The sequence below is a fragment of the Pleurodeles waltl genome, chromosome 6 (genome assembly GCF_031143425.1).
Source record: "Pleurodeles waltl isolate 20211129_DDA chromosome 6, aPleWal1.hap1.20221129, whole genome shotgun sequence".
NCBI lineage: Eukaryota > Metazoa > Chordata > Amphibia > Caudata > Salamandridae > Pleurodeles > Pleurodeles waltl.
Window position 1 is genome coordinate 882,651,236 of NC_090445.1, and position 22,685 is coordinate 882,673,920.

Here is a 22,685-nt window from a genome sequence, read left to right on the forward strand (position 1 = left end):
ACATATTTTTGTTAATACGAACAGTGGCAGCTCACCGAATGTTACAAGTGAAAGCAGACTAGTGCTCTATTGAGTAAATCAAGGATGTTTTCCCTCAAAAAACTGATGCAGAAAGAAATTAGTAAGTGGTGGGAACTTAAGTCACTCGCAAGGTATTTGGAAGTTAATTGAGTTCCTAGGGAACTGTGCATTTTTATAGTACCTACATACGAGATGCCATTTCTGTGCCTTTTAGAAGAGTGGGCTGATTTTATGGCTACGTCCTCCATGGGATAATGCACATTTTGATCATATATGTAGAAATGGACTTGGCGAGGATTCACCATGAGACTGATGAAATTAGGAAGGAACTGGAGAAGGAAAGTGACCAAACTGTAATGAAGGAATTGCAACAAGCAACACAGACTAGGTTATCTAAGTATGAGTATGAAGTAAAGTCACAGAAACAACTGAAATTTCAAAGGGATAAAAAGATTATATGGAAGCCAGGATCCTCACTTTTGCCAAGAAGTTTGATGTATTAAGAAAAGAAATGAGAATGAGGACACACAAAAACAACAGGATCGTATTTAGACAGAATCGAGTTTGGATCTGAATTCTGGCCATGAAGATATGGCATCTCCTTTGGGTGCTTTGATATGTTTTTACAGTGAATATCACCTATTGCACAAAGTGGACAAATCGCTAAAGGTCAGGCCTCCATTGCACGGCAAGGGAAGAGGTTGAGGAAGAGGCAAAGACAGAGAAAATGCCCGAGATGAGAGAGAGCAGGTGCACCAACGACTGGACACTATACCTGCAGGAACAGAAGGCCCCTGAGTGATTCGGAAATATCTACACTTAAACTAGGACTGACCTCTTGCCCTACTGTGGAGTTCAATTATGCACAGACTTGAGTAGATCCGTATTTATTCATTAGGAAATTGAAACTACAAAAGTTACAAGAGTTATCTAACAAAAGATCTACTTGTCCTAATAAATTGAACATGACTAGCAGTATGACCATTGGTGATGTGGATTGTCTTATGGCTTTGGAGTCTTATTAAGGGAAGGAGAACTTACTGATCCTGGTGTCAATCTTGAAAGGGTCATGCAATCATTGGACATAGATGTAAACACCCCCAGTGGTAGTGGGTTTAAGGTTAAATCTTGCAGGATTCCGACATTAGCTTGTGATAATATTGATGTTTTTCATGAAATAATGGGGAAAGAGCATTCATTGTTAAAAGACAAACAACACAAGGGTCCTGATAACCTGACCCTTGAGTGTAGGCAGGCTTTGATCATTTTGTGTACGGATGATACACTTGTCATCAAATAATCTGATAAATGAGGAAAAATTGTGGTAATGGATGCAAGTATGTATGAGAGGGAGGCATTGAGACAATTAGGTCAGACTGAATGTTAGAAAATTATTACGTTTGAGACTTACAAAATATCTGTGAGTACATATTATGACTCTCTGAGCAATTGGCGAGACAGGGGTATTTTGGATTTTGATGAATACTTGTTCTTAAGAAAAGATTATCCCAAAGACCCCTTGTTTTTATCTTCTGCCCAAAATACATAAAAGCATGTCAGATCCCCCAGGAAGACCCATTGTCTCCTCTAATGAGGGATTTTTAGAGAATATCACAATCTAGATTAATTTCTTTTTGTTCCCCTCTGAATCTTCATTGCCATCCCATTGTAGGGATAGTAGTGAGTTTCTGACTAAAATTGAAAATATTGATTGAGTGAACACTAATATTTTGATTATGATGCATGTCACTTCCTATTTACATCTATTGATCATGAGTTTGGCTTAAAAGTATGTGAATATTATTTGAGAACTAGAGCCATTTGTTTCTATGAGCACAATAAAATGCTGTTCTCAATGATTCTATATTGCCTCAAAGAGAATATCTTTATGTTTGATGGAAAGTACTACAGATAAAAAACCGGGACAGCTATGGGCTCCTGCTGGCACACACTTCGCAAACTTCGGAAGACCTTCAAATGGATCTCAGCAGTCTGACGCAGCACAGTCACCCACCTCTTAGTCACTAGCAAGGTCAACTATGGCAATGCCCTCTACGCCGGCACTCAACTAGGAACATCAAAAAACTTCAACTTATCAGGAACACCACTGCCAGACTCATTCTGGACCTCTCTCGCTGAGAACACATCTCCCAACATCTAAGGACCCTCCACTGGCTACCGGTCGAGAAGCCGATCACCCTCAAGCTTCTCACCCACACGTACAAGGCCATATACAACGCAGGGCCTGCCTACATGAACCGAGTCTCCTTCCACACCCCAACAGATCCCACCTATCCACCCAGATGGCCCTGGCACATCCAAAAAAAACACCGCCGGAAGACAATCATTCACCTACACTGCAGCAAAGAGCTGGAACAACCTCCCCCTGCACCTGCAAAGCCTGTCATTCACTACCTTCAGAAAGAACGTCAAGACGTGGGTCTTCGGAGGAGGCCCCTCCCCCTAATGCCTTGAGACCCTCACTGGTGAGTAGCTGCACTTTACAAATATTAAATGATTTATATATTCATTCCCTTCCTATTGTAAGGATAGTACTGACTTTCTGACTAAAATTGAAATTATTGATTGGGTGAACACTGGTATTTTAATTATGATGGATGTCACTTCCTATATACATCTTTTGATCATGAGTTTGGCTTAAAAGCATGTGAGTATTATTTGAGAACTAGAGCCATTTGTTTCTATGAGCACAATAAAATGTTGTTCTCCATGATTCAATATTGCCTCAAAGAGAATATCTTTATGTTTGATGGAAAGTGCTACGGATGGAAAATCGGGACAGCTATGGGCACCTGCTTCACTCTCAGCTTCGCAAACCTTGTGATGGGCTGGTGGGAGGAGCATTTGTACACGGCGGACAAATATGAGGAATTCACCCATCATGTGCGTATTTGGACTAGGTACATTGACAATTTATTTGTTTATTTTGTGGGATGGACCATTGGATGTGGCATAAAGGTATGTTCAGATCTTGAATGATAATTACCACCAAAATGAGGCAGGTGGAAATTGAGTTCTTGGATGTTAAGTTAAGGGTAAGTAATTGAAAACTAGAATCTATATTATTCCATAAGGAAACAGCTCGTAACAGCATCTTACATTTCATGAGCTATCCTCCGAGAAATCTTATGAACAGCATCCCTTATGGGGGGATCCTCAGGGACCAAGAGAGCATGTAGCACCCCTGATGAGTTTGATAAACAAAAGGTATCTATGAGACATAGGTTTAAAGAGAGGGGGTACTCAGACAAGTTCTTAAAGATTGGTGAGAAAAAAAGCTGAGCCTATATCTAGAGAACAGTTATTATTCCTGAATGATCGAAAGATTTTGAAGGAGAATTGTGTTCAGCTCATTGCCACTTTTAATAAAGCTTCACACATCTTACATAGGATTCTGAAGAAACATTGCCTGTGTTAAAAAATAATAGTGTTATAGGTTCCACCTTACCTCTGAGACCATCTATCACTTATAGAAGAGGCAAGTCTCTGGAGAATATGCTGACAAGTAGTTACTTTGTCAAAAATCCCAAGCAAAAAACATGGCTGACTAATACCAAGGGCTTTTTCAAATGTGGCAAATGTAAGCCTGCAGATAAATTAGTAATGTACGGGAATATACCTCAGCCACTGGGAGGAAAAGGGTTATCAACCAGTTTTTAACATGTTTCTCAGATTTCTGTGTGTACATCTTACGGTGCCCATGTAATTTGATACATATTGGCAGTACAATGTTTCCCTTGTTGAAGCGGATTTTGGAACATCAAAGAGCAATTAAAAATGTGGATGGGGCCTATCCGGTTGCCAGACATTTTTCTACCACGCATTATGGTGATGTGTCACAGTTAGTATTTTTTGCCATTGATGGAACTGAGAGCACTGTCCGGGGAGGTAATCATATTAGGGCACTGAGACAGCGTGAATCAAGGTGTATGTTGGATCTACAGAAAACATACTTTAGGTTTACATAGGGGTGAGGAACTGGAAGTGTAATTAGGATAAGCATAATATTAGGCCCATGTAGAGGGTTGGTCAATGTTGATATTATCCAGCTCAAACATCTCATTGGGTAACATTGGTTTGCCCATATGTTCTACTCTAGTTTTTCCCACTAAACTTGTCTAAATGGGAGTAGTGTACATTCAAACAAATATGGGATTTTTTTCCTAGTATGATTTTGTTTGCATAGTGGTATTGTTCATAGTTTATATTATTTATTATTTAGTACTTTGATTTATGGTGTCTATCAACTGGGATGGAATGATTTTGCTATTTGCATTTTTTTTGTAACAGTGTACTTACTTTGCTGCACCGGTTTTTTAACTCTTAGCCCTTGGTTGGCCAAAGAAAATTGCACTTTGCTAATTAATGTGCTTGAATATTGAATTTGGTGCGCACTATGTGGGTTATTATGATCATGTTTTGGCCCTATTATTTTAATTGAAATGATTATGTCAATTATATTGATTGTTTATACTCATCTTTTATAAATGAAAACTATATTCTCTATGCGCACTAGGCACTGTATTTTGAGTATTTACAGCCAGTACGCAATGTACTTATTATTATAAAATACCTGTGGCGTATTGTATACCATTAAGTATTTTTTTCATCTATGGTGCTATGGTATTTTAGTATGTTATGTATTGTCATTAGAAACTGTTGATTATTTATTTGTGATGTGCTCCTGATTTATGTTTAGTGTGGTGGGCATTATGCTTGTCCTCAGCCATTGATCCGTTTGTTTGAATCTTTTGTCCATGTTTATGATGATTGTTTGTATTTGTATTTATTTTCTAAGGGATGGGGACACGTTATCTTGAGAAAGGCTCTGTGAAGCTGAAACGCGTTGGTGCGCAAGATTTAATAAAAGTGAACTGTAATACTGCCCTGGAGTGCTCGTTGATCTTTGAAGTTCAAATCTTGGTGAAAAAAAAAAAAATATATATATATATATATATATATATATATATAAATAGATAGATAGATATAGCTATATATATATATATATATATATGTGTATATATATATATATATATACACACCAATGGGTAGTTATAGTTAAGACCTAGTTTCTATATAAAATGAGTTGTTTTACTTCCCTGTATCTTTGGCGCCGCTTGGCGAATCTTCACAAAACTTTACAGTAAAATGTGCCTGTCGGGTCAGCTGCTGTCTGGAAAGTTTTGGGGTGATCTGTCCAGGGGGGGCAGAGAAAAAGGGGGGTCCCAAAAACACATTATCACCAATCATTCTTCCTAGGGATTTTGAACAGCGATATCGCCAAAACTACTGGACAGAATTACACCAAATTTGGCATAAAGGTAGGTTTGGTCCAGAAACACTATTTTGTTTGTTTTGGTGCAATTCCTTTCTGTAGTTTTTGAGAAATAAGGGGAAAACAAATTTGTATATTGAGGTTGCAAAGAATTTGCAACCCCTCCCAATATTGTGCTGAGATCTGATTGGCTGGCAACACTTCAACAAGGAAGTGTTGTTAGCTATCTTGGGACTCAGCAGCAGAGTCCCAAAAAAAATTAAAAATATAAAAGGGGCCAGGGTACAGACACCCTGACTCCTTAGCTCTGGTGGTGGGGCCCCAGAGGGAACCCCCAGGGCTAAAAAACATTTTTTTGTTAAAAAAGACAAAGCGCAGGCTCCATCGCTTTGTTTTTTTAAGCTCCCAGGAGGGCCAAGTCCAAGGGGCATTTGTTTTTTGGAGTCTGAGGGCCGCGTGGCTCCCTGTCCGCAGCCCTGGGGACCACCACCTCCCTGAGGTGAAGTAGAAATTATGTAAGGCGGTGCCCCCTCAGAACCTGGCATCACCACCTCCCTGGGCAAAATCAAACTGGTGTGGGAGAGACCCATTGGGCTCTCCCACAGCCCTGGGGACCATTACTTCCCCAGGGCGAGTAATCTACTATGAACAGGTGGGCAGTGCTCCCCCTCCACACCACAGGGACCATCACCCTGGGGCAAAAATGGATTGTAATATGGGCAAGGCCCGATGTCCTTCCCCACAGCCCTAGGGACCACCACCTCCCTGGGGCTTCATTTTATTGACTTGCGAGGGGACCCTGGGGCATTTATCTCTTGGAGTGCGGGGGGACAACTGGCACCCCCCGCAGTACTGGGGACCACCGTCTCCCTGAGGTGAAATAGAAATTATGTAAATAGGGGCAGCAGCCCCGGGGATCAAAACCTCCGCTGCACATTTGTGCTCTTCTGTGCAAGGGGGGGAGCCTAGCCGGGGATCACCACCTCAATGGGGTATTCGTGCTCTTGTGTGCTCGGGCCGCAGGAACCCCCACGTCCATGAGGATCACCAACTCCCCGGGGCTATTTAAAATAAAAAATGGGGGAGCAAGTTATAGTTACCTTAGAACAAGAGTTACTTGAGAGAACTCTAACTATAAGAAGTGAATTTCTATGGTTTTGTACGTTTTAAATGTGAGCCTAATTATAACATCTGTGTAACCTTTGGTTTTTCCAGTCTATTTCTATGTTTTTTTAAACATATATTACTTTAAATTATTGTACCTTAATCCAACCACTGCCACAAATGGCCTTTGGCCGTGTGCAGTGCCGGTTGGCCACAGTGCCTGGCCTGTGGCCAGGCACTGAGGCCAACTCCCTATAAACACCCAACCCTGCAGGGCCTTCCCTCATGCGCAGCTGAGGTTGCCCGCAAGACCTGGCCTGCAGCCAGACCCTGCAGCAACCCCCCCGCCAACCACCCAACCCCATGCTGTGCACAGCCCTTTGGCTGTGTGTGGCGGGAGTTTCCCGTGGCCTCTATGGGTGTGAGAATAGGTGAGAGAGGGTGTATCTGGGAGTGAGAGTAGCTGTGAGAGGGTTTGTCTGGGTGGGAGAATGCATACATCGGTGTTTTAGTGGGTGCATCATTGTGTGTGCGGGTCTGTGAGTGGGTGCATGCTGGTGTCATATGGGACCGCAGGGGAATTGTCAAGGTCTCCCTGAGGTGCCTTTGCTTTGGCAACCAAGGAGCTGCTTTAAGTAGCAGCTCCGTGGTTGCTGAAGCAAACCTTCTATCTCTGTTCTCTGCACGCATACCTGTGTGCAGGGAACCGAGATGAAAGCTCTGCTTTTTGACAGTGGGACCTGCTTGACAGATCCCGCTGTCAAAAAGCGGAGTGCTTGCTATGACCCCAGGTTAGGCACACCGGGACATAGCAGCTGCAAGCCTTGGGGGTGGTGGCGCCTGGCCATCAGTGATTCCATGAGGGGGACCGTGCGCCCCCCCTCCAATCCAGAATTCCCCAGGGAGGTGGTGGTCCCTGGGGCTTAGGGTGTCCGAAACAGACCCACTATTATTTCCTATATAGCCCCGGGGAGGGGGTGGTCCCTGGGGCTATGGGGGAGACGTCGAGGCTCCCCCACACACAATATTTGAAATGCCCAGGGGAGGAGGTGCTCCCAGGGGCTGTGGGGGTCCTGTGCGGCTCCCCCGCTAGTTAATAAAATGAAGCCCAAGGGAGGTTGTGGTTCCCAGAGTGCGGGGCCGTGGGACCCCTGCATAAATTACATTGATTGCCCTGGGGAAGTGATGGTCCCCGGGGCTGTGGGGGTGCTGGAGGCTTCCCCTATTAAAGGAAAACAGGGCCCCTGGGACCTTGCTCACCTGGGGGCTTATTTAAAAACAAGTGTGGGAGCCTGCGCTTGTTCTTTTTTTTAAGCTTTACAGCTGATTTACGACCCTGTCCCGACTCCGTGGTAAAAAAGTTTTAAAAAAATGCTTTTTAGCCCTGGGGGCGGTCGTTCGGGACCCCAACACCAGAGCTAATGGTCAGGGTGTTCATTCCTTGGCCCCGTTTGTATTTTTATTCTTTTTTTCTGGGACTCAGCTGAAGCCAAGTCCTCACACGGCTGCCAACACTTTCTTGTTGAAGTGTTGGCAGCCAATCAGATCTCTGCACGAGATCAGGAGGGGTGGCGAATCCCTTGCATCCCTAGATATACAAATTTGTATTTCCTTAAATTTCTCTAAAACTACTGAACAGATTTATACCAAACAACAAAAAGTGCTCTTTCTGGACTAGGAGCTACCTTTCTGTGAAATTTGGTGTAATTCCAACCAGTGTTTTTGGCGCTATCACTTTTCAGTTTTTCCTATGGGAATTGACATTGGAAACTCTCTAAATTTCAGCCCCATTTATCTCAGCCCCCACTTGATGGATCACCCCAAAACCTTCAAGACAGCAGCTCCCAATTTTGGGAAAATTTCGTGAAGATTTGTCAAGCGGCGCCAAAAATATAGGCAAGCAAAAAATAGCTTTTTCTATAGAAACTAGGTCCTAACTATAACTACCTTGGGCGACTGCCACTAGGTAATGTGTATATATATATATATATATATACATATATATATATATATATATATTTATATATGTACATACATATAGATATATGTACATTCACTGAAAAAAACAAAGGTTACAAGGACATTATAGTTAGGTTCTGAATTTCTGAATGTACGCGTTCAACACCATAGAAATGTAGCAGTTATAGTTAGAGTTATTTCAAGTAACTACAACGCCCTAAAGAGACTATAACTCGCGCCCTCGCCATACACAGTTTTCTCAGCACTAATTGTATTGCAAATGTTGCAGTGATAATATCAAAGATGCCATAGAAGATGTAATCAATGATATATTATGTGGAGTAATTAGCTGTGCATGTGAAGGCGCGAGTTATAGTTACCTTAGGGCATGAGTTATAGTTGCTTGAAATAACTGAATTTCTAAGGTTTTTATGAGTAAATTCAGAACCTAACTATAACATCCCAGTACCTTTGTTTTTTTTTCAGTAAATGTCTTTGGTTTTTAGTGTGAAGTAATTTTAATTACTGTGGTCCTCATTGCGACCCTGTCGGACGGCGGTAAAATGGAGAAAAGTACTCTAACAGGCTGGCGGTAATTTTCCCCATATAAAGACATTGGCCCCCTCCCCAGCTCCCCCCCAAGCTCCCCTCCAGCACCCCCCCTCATGCATGCACCTTCATTCACACACGCACACATGCATTCACACACTCATTCTCACATTCAAGCATGCATGCATACATCCATTCACTAAGGAGTACGGGGTTCTCTTATACACCAAAGGAAGGAAGCCAAGGTTACCAATTGTGCCCTTGGTTCCTTGTGGTCCTCTGTTAGAGAAAAAAGGTCAGTATGAGATTGGTGAGCATTAAGAGGAAAAAGGGTGAATTTCCTTTACGGACTAGGTGGTCTCACACACTATATAGTGTCATGCTCCATCATTTGACCACCTAGCCCCACCCAGGTAGGGCTGTGCCACCTGGGCAGACTCAACCTCACTGTTAAGAGAACAGGAGGGAGTGCATAAATAAATTCTAGGTCTGGAAAGATCGAGATCCAGCTAATCTAGGGTAAATAAAAACACCTAAACAGCCACCTGTGTAAAGTTACAATTTAATGATGGGGTCTGTTTGGTGTGGTTAAAAGCATAGAGTGGGAGCCTCTGTGTGAACAAGGACTCACAGGGTCACCCATCTAAAGAGTGATAGCCAGCAAGTTTCTGCCCTCAGTAGTGAGCCTAGGAAGGTCTCTGGGCATTCATCAGTGCATCGGATCCCTAAGACTCATATTAAGAGTTGAGAAGACACTACTCAGTTGGTAACAAGTAAAAGGAATAAAGCAAACGGCCTACCTTGCCAACAAACTACCTTGAGGTGGCCCTATCCCTAGAGGCTAATGGCCTCTGGTATCCAGGAGGGGGAGTGTCCCCTTATTGTCAGACATGCATCAAAGGGGGCGCTCGCTGTGCGCCTATACCGTCCTCTCCATGGACCGCTTCCATTCACACACATATCCATACATACTTACATACATACAGGCACACACACATACACACAACACAACATACACACACTCACACATCCATACATGCACACACACACAACACGCAACACACTCCCGCATTCATGCACGCACAGACATACACACACGCCCCATCCCCCTCCTCTGTAGGAGCACCCAACTTCCCTTTTGTGAGGGGGTCCTCTAGCAGGAGACGGGACGGGGCGCTGCTGCCAGCAGCGGCATCCGCCAGCAGAACACTGCCAGGCCGTATCATATGTCGTGATACCGTCTGCCGTGGTCTACTGGCGTCGCGCTGCTGCTGGCAGCAGTACCCCCTTACCGCCATCCGCCGGCATGGCAACAGCCAGATTTCCGCCATCCTTCTGGTGGAAATCCAGCTGTTGTCATAATACAGCAGATGGTGGTAGCCACGTGATGGTCTTTTGGCGGCCGGTGCGGCGGCGGTAGGCGGTATATACTGCCAATTTTATAATGAGGGCCCATGGTAATCCAACCAATGTCACACACTGCCTTCAACTGTGCGCAATGATGGTCCTGAAGCCAAGCCGTTATAATCACCCAACACTGCGCCACGCACGCCAGTTGGCCGAGTGCTGCGGGGCTTGGCCACAGAGACTGTCTCTGTCAGTTGATCTGTGAGTGGGTTTGTGAGGGTCCGAGTGGATCTGAAAGTGGATGTGTGAGTCCATGAGTGGGTCTGAGTGGGCGCATGAGTAATTGAGTGGTGTGCGAGTGAAGGCATGAGTCTCTGAGTGCAAGTATGAGTGAATTAGTGGATGAATGAGCCTGTGAATGCTTTTTTTTTTTATATTTGAGAAGGACAGCTCAGCAAGAAGCCAAAATATTGTAATTATGCCACCAAGAGAAGTACTTCGATCTCCGTCCCATCTACCTAAACCAGGGCCACTGGAATCAAAAATGTTCGAGCATTCGCGTCAAGAATTTTCAAGTCTGTTAAGGACACAGTGGTGAGGATTATGTCATCTCTTCCTCTACTCATAAACACAGCAGCCAATGAAAAAACACAACTGCATTTCCCACGAGACCCAGGCCTCCATATTACCCACCAACCAGGGCCCACTCTATACTACATAGTCCTTCCCTGCTAAAGTCCGTCCTCTTTCTTTTCTCAGCGTAGTCCACTGTAAACATATTGAAAACTTGAATTGTCCAACCGACCAAAAAGGAAGAGCTGAATCCCCCTGATGTCACTTCCCAGGGATCAGCGACGAACCAGCACAACCGGTGCCACTATGACCACTTCTTTTCTCTTTGTGACTTCTGATCATCCTTCAGAGATTCTTTTAAGTAGCTTTGTCATCTGCAAGAAAATATAATGTCATAACATCTACCAATAAAAGTAATTATATTTGGCCTAACGGGTGGGAAAAACAAGAAATGATAATACAATCACATGACATGTGCCCTTAATTTGGGCGGGATAATACTTGCCTCTGTGTCCTTAATAGAAATGAAAATTATTAACATGAATGATACGAATGTCAGGACCAGAGGCTTCGGATTATGCTAGTTTAAAGCTGAGTGACAATACCAGAAGCAACATCCACAATAGGTTTATGATAAGACAATTTAAAAGTGGACTGGGCTGACCAATCAGCCACTGTCATGATATCTTCTAACTTTGACCCTGATTCAAACGTGTTTTATGCCTTTGCTCCCCTTATTGAATGAGCCCCAAAAACTGAAACATCTACCAAAGCTTCTTGCAATAACCACCTGACCCATCTTACTGAGGAAGCAGAAGAGACAAGACTAAATGTGTTTTAAGAGAAATTAGCAATTGACCAGCCCTGCGAAACCCACGAGTAACATCCTTGTCAACTATTATACATTGCACCACACACAATTTAACATTATCCCTGAAACTTGGATAACTAATACATTTGGAATTTGACTTTGTGCATTTGGAAATACGAAAAGAAACTCCGGTTGGAGTAAACACTCTACCTGCAATAATCAGAGCTTTAACATCAGACATTCTTTGACAGGATATCAAACAAAGTAAAGTTGTCAATTTTGCTGATAATTGCTTTCTTGAAATGATGATCCCCAAATCTTGAAGCAGTTGAATTGCCCAAGACAGGTGAGGCAGGACCAGGGATTTTTCCTGTGCCATGATGAGAATGTTGTCTAAATAGGCTATCAGGCGAACACCTTTGTCTCTGAGCCTTTGCACCACTAGATGCATGACTTTGGTAAACATCAAGGAGCAGAAGAAAGCCCAAATGGAAGGGCTGAGAATTCGTAACACTTGCCTTGCCAAAGGAATTAGAGGAAGCATTGGTGAGGGGCAAAAATAGGAATGGTCAAGTATGCATCCTTGAGATTGAGGCGCACCATCCAATATCCTTCCTGTGACAGATCTCGAAGAAGATGAACGCCCTCCATCTTCAGGTTTCTGTAGACAATCCAAGAATTGAAGTGCTGAAGATTGAATACTAATCGAGAGCCCCCTCCATTCTTTTGAACCGGAAAGATTGTGCTCACAAAGCCTCTGGGATGATGTTGAGATTGAACAATAGCACCTTTTTTGAAGAAGTGATTTTATTTCCTGGTCTATAAAACCCTTTCTTGATGGGGAAAATGGAGAGGATGAGGAGACAGCATTTGGTAAAAGTTTGAATAAAATTTGAGATGATAACCTGAAATTGTTTCCAAGATCATGTGTAATCATTGACCAGTTCTGTACAAACAGACTCACTTTGCCCCTAGAACAAATTCATTGAAAGGAATAAGATTTACCTGATTGAGAGGTGCCTTGATAATATTGTCCTCTTCGACGAGACCCTCTGGAATTACCTCCCCTGTATCCTCCACTTCAAGGGGGGATAGAAGTTGGAGGAAATTTGATAGCCAGAGTCCCCTCTGCATCTGTAGTATGGTCGGGAGGTCTGGGGGTAACTACTGGCCAACGATGACCTCTGTAGCATCCTGCTCCGTGAAAAAGGCCTCCCTTTTAACTTTTTTAATTGAAGCCTGGGGTTTATCTAAGGCAGAATAAGTGGCAATGTATTTGGCCAAATCCTTAACAAATGTATTGCCAATTAGGAGTCCATTAGACAGTGGACCTGCATCAGAGGGAGCCATATCTATCAATTTGGGGTTGATGCGCATCTATAAAGACTTCCGTCTTTTGGTAGAAATGGAACAGCTGACATTCCCTATCAACCACACGGCTCTGTGTGCCCACTCTAAGAGGACATCAGGTCGATGGATTTCCCTGCATCTTTAGATTGGTCCTCCAGGTCCAGAATTTTTGTAAGGGGTCCTGTTTAAACCAGTAACTTACCCTGACATCCACGCCATGCCCTGTCTATGCCTTTTTTAGGATCCTTTATATATTTTTTAAGAAATGTCACCATATGTGGATCTAATTCTGGGGCTTCTGCCACCTTCCCAGGTAGAAAAGGGTGAGGGCATTCTGATCTTACTGTATTACGGATGTCCTTTCCAAATCCTTTCCTGGGACGGGATTGGACATACAACACAACCTCTTGGCCTGGGGGACCATTCTGTGGATCGAGGATGCACTATATTGTCTGGGTTAAATTGCAAGTTTTTGCTAGGCAGAAGTGAGGGTGATCTTTCAATGTGGCGTGATTTAAGCTTACATTTGCCTAGGAGTGTATGGGAGGTCGAAATCGTACCTGACTCTGAAGATGAGGCATTGTCTGACGTTTACTGGGGTTTTTGAAATAACGAGGAGGCCCCCTGATTTTGTGTGGAACCATAACCATGGTCCACAAGTACAGCTTCAATAGTCTGCTCAAAGGGGTCTGAAGTAGACTGGCCAGGATTATATTGATTAACCTCTACAGGGGTGGGGGACCACGAGCCTGCTCCAAAGCACCTCAAGCCATATTTAAAAATAGGTTGTGCAAAAGGGCGTAGGGCTTTGATCAAAGCTTTGTCCACTGAGTCTTGAACATGAAAGTTAAGGGCTTCCACAAGGTGCTCTTCCGTCTGATGGTCTTCAGCATAATCATCCCCATACTGCTGTTCATCTGAATGGTGTTGTTCCATATTCTATAGTTATTTATTTATTATAATAAGTAGAAGTCAAGCAAGGCATTCCAGGAATTTGGGGAAGGGGGGCCCAGGTGCTAATAGGGCACTTGCAAGGCCTTGCCGGTAGAATTCAGTGAGCAAATAAAATGGAGGCGAGAGAGAGCACCAAAAATCCCCATGAGCCAGGCTCTACATTACTTTTGCAGCCCCTTCGGGCGTAGAGTGAAGAAGCGCACAGCAAAAACCGGCACCTCTGACTGCAGAGGGATAATGCGCACAGAGCCGAGATCAGCGTTGTGCACATGCCAGAAAAGGACACAAGGCCTCTTTCAGTCCTCTCTTCCCTATCCGGCCACAATATAAAGACAGCAAGCTGCCTATTCGTCAAGCGGAAAGAACACACGTCGCGACCACAAAAACCGGCCCTGGCGCTTGACGACTGCGTAGCGATCGATAAGGAGAAAAAAGCACAATGATATAGCATTGCTAGTGTAAGAAAAGATCTTTAATTAGCTGTGTGAGTAGCAAAGAAAGAGGATGGACTTTAGCAGGGAAGGACTATATAGTATAGAGTGAGCCCTGGTTGGTGGTTCATATGGAGGCTTGGGTCTCATGGGAAATGTAGTTGTGTTTTTTAATTGGCTGCTGCTGTATTTGTGAGTAAAGAAAGAGATAGCATATTCTGAAGCCTCCAGGCCTGACATAGAATTGTGCGAGTGTGCAGACACAGCGATTTCTACATAATTAGGGATTTGCCCAGTGGCAGCTGGTAATTTTAGGAGTTAAATCATACACACGTGTACACATACATCCATTCACAACACTCATCAAATATTCAAACATACACGCATGCACCAAACATTCATTTAAAGAAACACACACACACTTACCTTCAACTCTGCCTCGGAGGTCCCTCCCAGGAGGGTTGGGACTGCTGCCTTCCCTCACTGGCAGACATTAGGTCAGCCAGTAAGTCAGCAGTCTCAGCTTCGTCACAGAATGGGATGGGGTCGGTGAGACTGCTGACCCCACCCCACTCTGTGACGAGGTGTCACTGATTGACACTCCTTCTGGACACTTCAGGGCTTAAACCTGAAGTGCCCAGGTCGGAGTCAACGGGTGACCCTTCCCCTCATCACCGAGGTAAGGGTCTCGAGGCACCTTTGCTGAGCTGAGGAGGTCATGCCCATAGGAACCTTGACCTCTTCAGCCCTGCAAATTTCAGCTCAGGCAGCCAGGCGTCGGCGCAAATCGCGCATGTCTTGCTCCTGGCTTCCTGATCTGAAAATGAAGAGTGTCTGTCAGGCTGACATTTGCTCAGCCTGACAGACACTCTTCATAAGGGGCAAAAGGTGGGGGGTGCGTCGTTCCTCCTCCCTAAAGGGTAGGCTGCGGCTGGATTTGCCACATAATCTATTATCTGCTACATAATTTGCACATTTTAGAAAAAAAAAAATCTGTAGCACAGGATCAAAAGTTACTAAACACCCAGAAACAAGTGTTGGTTGGAGCGCAGGGGATTGATAGCCCTTCACAAGGTTGACTGGGGACTTTTAAGTTCCTTACTGCTGTACTTGGGCGTTAAGCCGGAAGAGAAAGAAAAAGATACCTTTACTCGGAGTTTAAAATGTGTAAAAAGTGACAGAATAAGGACGAAATACTATCACAAAAAGTGTTGCATCAGGCAGCATAATTTGCCCATTCTTGACATTTGATCCCCCCCTGACTTCATTCCAGTGGCCGAAAACTAAGAACTTCTAAGTACTGACATTGTCCATGAACAAAGGCTCCATTTTAACCAGGCCTGGTTGGTAGGTGGAGGTGCAGAAATGCCAAACCTTTGAAGTCATCGACATTTCTAACATAGAGTTGCACCGTTGAATGCTTGCACACATTCTCACTACAAAATTCAGTGAGATAAAGGAAGTCCTTAAACATGCCCGAGGCCAAAATGCCTAAAATGAAAGCCAGCATAAAATAGGGTGTGCGCTATCATGCCTGTTTCTAATTTATTGTCCGTATTATTTTTATTTTTTCGGTTTCTTTAAAACGAACATCACATACGCGCTTTTAATTCCTCCAATTTCCTTGTACTTTCTTTGATAAAACCCATTACTAGTTTGAGGAAGCACAAACAATGATGGGTCGTGCGGGGGTCATTAGAATACCGCACAATGCACAATGAGCACAATGTCAAAGTAAGGCCCCACAGCCCTGTTATCATTGAAGACCACATAGGAAATGCACCTTCTGAAAATAATCGAAAGTTTGTTTGATTTAAGTTGACCTCCTGGGGCGGGAAGGGAATGAGCCCGATCTTGTTTGCGTTTCCTAGGTCACTTCGGGACATAGTCAGTGACACCGTGTTCTTAAAGTGTAAAAGTCCATTTATTTAGGACAGGATTGCCTTGTATAAAATAACATTATAACTAAACTTTAACCAAGTTCAACCCCCCCACCACCCTTAGAAAACCTCTCCAGTCTTCTTTTCACTCATCCCTCCATTAGCTTCTGTTCAACCATCTTTCACTTCAATTGACCCACACATCCTCCTTTTTCTTCCATCCCCTGCCTGCTTTGGGCATCCCCCACGCTATCATCATTCACCTGTTTTCTTTCTTCCCTATGAAATGGGCCAAGTCCACATCTGACTCTCCACCCTCCCCCACTGAAGGCTACACCTCCTATCAGAAAACCTGCCCTAACTGGCATCCACCCAACTCAACACCAAAGAAACGTGTCAAACACTCCCCACAGTTCTATCTAATGCAGGGCGGGAGAGTGGCCAAGAACGTGCACACAGCGCGGACGTTAGCGTGGAAGAGACCGGTACCCACGACCCTTTAGCTTAAATACCCCACCCATGTCCCACCCCCACGTACTCTATACCCAATCCTGCCCTCCCTTTGTCAAACATCCCCATGGAGAGACTAGACTATGTCTGCTCTCCATGGGGCCCCTCATCGGGACAAAGTCAGTGACACCGTGTTCTTAAAGTGTAAAAGCCCATTTATTTAGGATGGGATTGCCTTGTATACAATAACATTATAACTAAAGTTTAACCAAGTTCAAACCCCCCACCCTTAGAAACCCTCCCCATTCTTCTTTTCACTCATCCCTCCATTAGCTTCCTTTCATCAATCTTTCACTTCAATTGACCCACACATCTCCTTTTTCTTCCATCCCTTGCCTGCTTCGGGCATCCCACATGCTATCATCCTTCATCTATTTTCCTTCTCCCCTCTGGCTGGGTGGCCAAGCCCTCATATGACCCTCCACCCTCCCCCATCTACTGCCTCTCAGCACAAACCTGATAGGCGTTTTGCTGCCCCACCAGCAAACCCGCTGCAACATTGCATGCTATTGCACTATCTTTGAGCCACATCCTCACTCCCCACAAATCTCCCAGCATTAATCACAGCTCCATGAGATAATACGCATTCCTCAGCTCGGAGAGGTGCACACCATCCAACCTGAACAGCTCAACCATTTCTTCTTTAATGTCCTCATGTTTCAACACTTTTATCACATGCGCCTAGCGAAAACCCTCATAGCTCTATTTAGTTTCTTCCGAGCCCTTCCCACAGCCCCATGCTTCAAATCCCCTCTCCACTTCCTCTGAGGTACAAACTCGGTCCATAATTTGCAGGTGCCACGCATTTTCTGGCAAAGCAACTCGAGATCTCATTGCATGTGTTGCAGTAGGGTGAGCCCAGAAAGTTTTACCAAGTCATTTTCCCCCAAATGCAAGCACTTTTTTTTTGTTTAAATATTTTTATTGTTATTTCAACAGTGAGATACAAAGATCAAACGACAGTTGTGATACATATTTATACTATTATTTACATGTTCCAATGCTAATTCTTCCATTGTACATGCATACTTAGCGGTATGAATACGATTATGCAATTGGAAGAGGATTCTTGGAAACATTATGTTCACACTGAGTGCAAAACGAGGGGAAAGAGGAAAAAAAAGGGAGAGAGAGGACTGTGTGAGGGACAGAAAGAGTGAGGTCGTATTTGGGGCTAGTGCGTGCAGCGGATGGGGGGAGGGAGAAGGGAGGGAGAGAAGGGCGCCTCCAGGCCCCCCACACACACAGGGCCCCTTGAGGTAGCTGGAGCTGCGCAGCATGTGCTCTCATTATGATCGAGTGTCGGGGCAGGCCAGAGGGACCCAGTAGTCGCCCACATCCCGGGGTGGGTCAGGGAGAAACGACCGCCCAGACGGGGAGGGGCACGGCAGGAGGGCCATCCAGGGCAATTTACGGCTCCAGGTGCGTACTCTCCCAGGGTCTGATCTATTACCAGCAAGCACCCGTTTCTCATTGTGATTGTGGTATGCATTTCCCCAGACTCCACAGATTCAATTATTTCTTGTTGGTATGCCATTTGATTATGTCTACCGGATTAACCTATAGTGTCCATATTTCAAGCCTGAGCTGTCAGCTGTTAGGTATTGCCCGTCATTGACATTTGGTTGTTTATTTATTTAGGGGGGTCGGTTATCATCCTTGCTTTCCATGGTTATCACAAAGGAATTCCATGTGTCCACTCCTTTGATCTGGATCCCTTTATCCTTGAGTGATTGTAATGTCTGTGCTTCCGCCTTGGCCCAGTGCAGCAGCTCAGATTGCCACTGATTGATACTTGGCATGCTAGGCGCCTTCTAATGCATGGCTATTAAGCGTCTATACATCACTAGTGCTAGTGCTATGCATCTGTAAGTCTGTTTCTGCCTTTTGGATCTTACCACTATTCCAAGTAAACATAATTCGGGTTTGAAGGACAGCAGAATGTCAGTCCATTCGGTTAGCATGGTTAATATGTTGTTCCATGCACGCAGAATTGGAGGACAGTCCCATGTCATATGGAAGAAAGTGGCCTCTGTATTGCCGCATCTGGGGCACTTCTGTGGTGTGTGGGGGAACATGCGCTCTAGCCGGTGGGGTGATAAATTTGTTTGATGTACATAGTTAAACTGGGTATAGCGAAAACGAGGGTTACGTGATACTTCATGGATCATTTTCATGGCCTGTTTCCATGCGTTCTGTGAGAGTGGTTCTGGTAGAACCTGATCCCATCTGTTTTTGCTTGCTCCTGTCCATGTTCGATATGTGTGGTTAGAATTTTGTAGGTCCTCAATACATTCATTGGGGTAGCTATGTTATCAAGCAGATCGTGTAATATAGGGGCCGTATTTGGTTCCCCATTTCCGTAATTCCAGACTGAACGTACCAAGTGACCTATTGCACCATAGGCGAGAAAACTACTCTGACCCAGGGTGTATGTATCCGCCAGTGCCTCATATGTTAGAAGATGCCCTTCACTGTAAATATCACCTACGGTAAGTATGCCCTTCTCGGGCCATGTACTCAAGCCTACCGTGGTTGCAATCTTGGTAATTTTTGGGATAGCCAATAATGGGATCCTGGGGGAGTACTGCAGTTTTTTGTCTCCTGTGAGAGCGTAGTGTCCCCATGCCCAGTGTGCATTATTCAGTAAGATATTCCGTGAGTGTTTAACTCCATCTCGGTTCATCAGGTGTTGCAAGATGTTAGTGTGTCCTAGGCCCGAGTGTATCATCTGTGTTTCTACACTCGTAGGGTTTCCGATCTATTTAAATATCCATTGCAACTGGGCGGATGCGTGATATAATTCAAATCTTGGTGCCCCCAGCCCTCCAAATGTAAGTGGTTGATATATTTTGGATAATGCCACACGCCGCCGGCCATTGCCCCAGATTAAGTCTATTAATATGCTATTCAGTGATCTGAAAAAGGAGGAGGGCAATGCCAGTGGGAGGGCCATGAAGAAGTACAGTAGACGTGGTAGTATTAACATCTTTGCTATGGCCACTCTACCCATGGGCGAAAGCGGAAGCGAGCACCAGAAAGGCAGAGAGCCCCTGACGGATCGGATCACTTTTCCCAGGTTGCCGTCTTTGAGGTCCTGGGAATCATGATACACATTTCTCCCTAAATATTTAAAGGTGGGGTAACACCATTTCAAGCCACCCAGATTAGAGGTTAATTGATATATTTCCGGAACAGGTTGCATAGGGAATAAGCATGATTTAGACCAGTTCACTTTTAACCCGGATACCGAGCCAAATTGGTGCAGTAATTTCAATAACTCGGGTAGGGATTCTGTGTGGTTTCGTAGGAATATTAGTGCGTCATCCGCGTATGAGGACACTATACGGTGTGTGTGTCCGTCCGGGATGCCCCAAGCTGGAGCTAGTGTGCGAAGCCGGGCAGCTAAAGGCTCTATAGCTAGGGCGAAAAACAGTGGGGACAGTGGGCAACCCTGTCCGGTGCCTCTCCCAATGCTGAACTTTTCAGATATCATGTCTCCTGTTTTGACTCTAGCTGTTGGGTTAGAATATAGTACCGTCACCCAGTTAACGTATGTCCTGCCGAGGCCCATGCGGTTGAGAGTTTCAATCAGAAAGGGCCATCCCAGCGTGTCAAATGCTTTTTCGATATCTAGTGATACAGCTACCTGGTTGTGTTCGCCCACGGGGGAGTTTGCCATAAGGCGTAGTAGATTCCGTATGTTTATGAAAGTATTGCGGCCCGGTATGAAACTGGATTGGTCATGGTGAACCAGGGTCGGCATCCATGGGAGCAGGCGATTTGCTAGAATCTTACCGAGCAGTTTGCAGTCTGTGTTTAACAACGATAGCGGCCTGTATGAGCGAACATCTAGTGGGTCCTGGCCTGTTTTAGGCAGTACCGCTATCAACGCCTCTTGTAAGGTGTCTGGTAGTTGACCGTATTCTAGAGCCTCAGTTAGCATTGCTAGGTAAGATGTTAACGTTTGTTTCGGGAATGTGCTATTATACTCTATGGGGATGCCGTCACTGCCTGGTGCTTTGTCATGAGTTAATTGTTGTAGAGCTTGTTGTATCTCTGCTATATCAATTGGTTTCTCCATGTCCACCAACTGAGTGGCAGTTAGGTGGTTTAATTTGATGCCACAGAAGAACTCTTTTAATTGTTCTGCTGAGGGAGGGGGGGGGCTTGTATAATGCACTATAATACTCTCTAAAGGCGCTGTTTATTTCCACTTGAGTATTCACAGTTATCCCTGTATCCAGGCGAATGGCACCGATAGGGGGCTTCCGATGTTCATTTCTCAATAGCCATGCCAGTAGTTTACCTGATCTATCCCATTCCGCATGTGTGTGATCCACGTAGTGGCGGTAATCATAGTGCCTTAGGCGCCTATCCGCTTTGCTCCATTGTGTGCATAGTCTGTTGAGCTCCGCGGCTGTGACAATGCCCTCTATTTGTTTGCATTCTGCAATACGGATGTCCCGTTCTAATTTGTGGAGCTCTTGCGACAATGTATGCCATGCCCCCACTGTCATAGATATGCATGTGCCCCTCAAAACTGCTTTGTGTGAATCCAATTCATTTGCCCTGGAACTCGAAGTCCCGGTATTTAGTGTAAAATACAAGCAAATGTGTGTGGCTATTTCTTTTCTGAACGGGGGGTCTTGTAGTAATCGGGGTTGGAGACGCCAGGTTGGAATACAAGCGCGTGCCCTACCCCACCTAATGTGGATTATAAGTGGGCAGTGATCCGAGATTAACCTAGCGGTGTATTCTGCCGCCGTGAAATCTGTGTGTTAAGTCCTGCGAGGTGAGGATGAGATCTATGCGGGTATGTAGTAAATGTACAGGGGAGTGATAGAAATATTCCCTTTTTTGGGGGTGTAGATGTCTCCATACACCTATCAGGCTGCGGTCTGTTATCCATGTTCGTAGCATCTGTGAGTTTTTCGCTACTGGGGCGGCCACCAGTGGGGGGTATGATCTATCCATATCTATTTGCGGGACACAATTCATGTCCCCGCCCCAAATACTTGGTATTGTTAATTCGTGTGATAAGTGAGAGATTGTTTTTTGAAGGAATTCACCCCGTTTAATGTTTGGGACATATGCCCCATTTATCGCTAACGTTTCACCGTCTAGTGAACCTACTAACTGTATGTACCTACCTTCTTTATCCGTGGTGCTGCGTTTTACTATGTAGGGGACCCTTGGCGCTATCCAAATCAGCACTCCTCTTGCAAAGGTTGATGTTCCTGAGCCATATATTTGTCCCGCCCATCGTTTCTCAATCTGCGTAATATCTTCTGGTGTGACATGTGTTTCTTGTAGAATAGCTATGTGTATGTGGTGGCTTTTTAAATGTAGATATATTCAATTGCGTTTAGTTGTTCCCGCCATGCCTTTCACATTCCATGTTAGTATGTTGTAAATAGGTTCCTTGTGCATTGTATCGTGTAGTATTGCTTAAATCCATAAGGAAGCACACAGCAGGTCACAGTCTCACTCTCCGACCTGCCACCCAGCCGCCCCTGTGTGCGCACCCCCGCAATCCGCCCCCCCCCCACACCCCGAGCCCCCACGCCATGCAACATCGACCCTGGAGATGGGGGATGGACCCCGATGTAAAGAGAAAGGAAAGGAGAACCAACAAAAAAATGATATTTTGGGCAAGGCCCTATTTGAAACAAAGTGGCACAACCGGCACCTAAACTAGAGGCTGAACAGTTCAGTTCCATTTGGGTACCGTTCAGGTGGAAGGGGACATGAGTTGGTTGAGGTAGGCACCCTCTTGGCCCGCCTCCAATATGCTTCTTTCCCTGTGTAGATCAGAATGCAGACATGTTGTCCAGTGTTGGTTACACCGCGGCTTATAGGATCCTTGTCGGTTCAGCCGTTGTCCCAGGGTGACCATG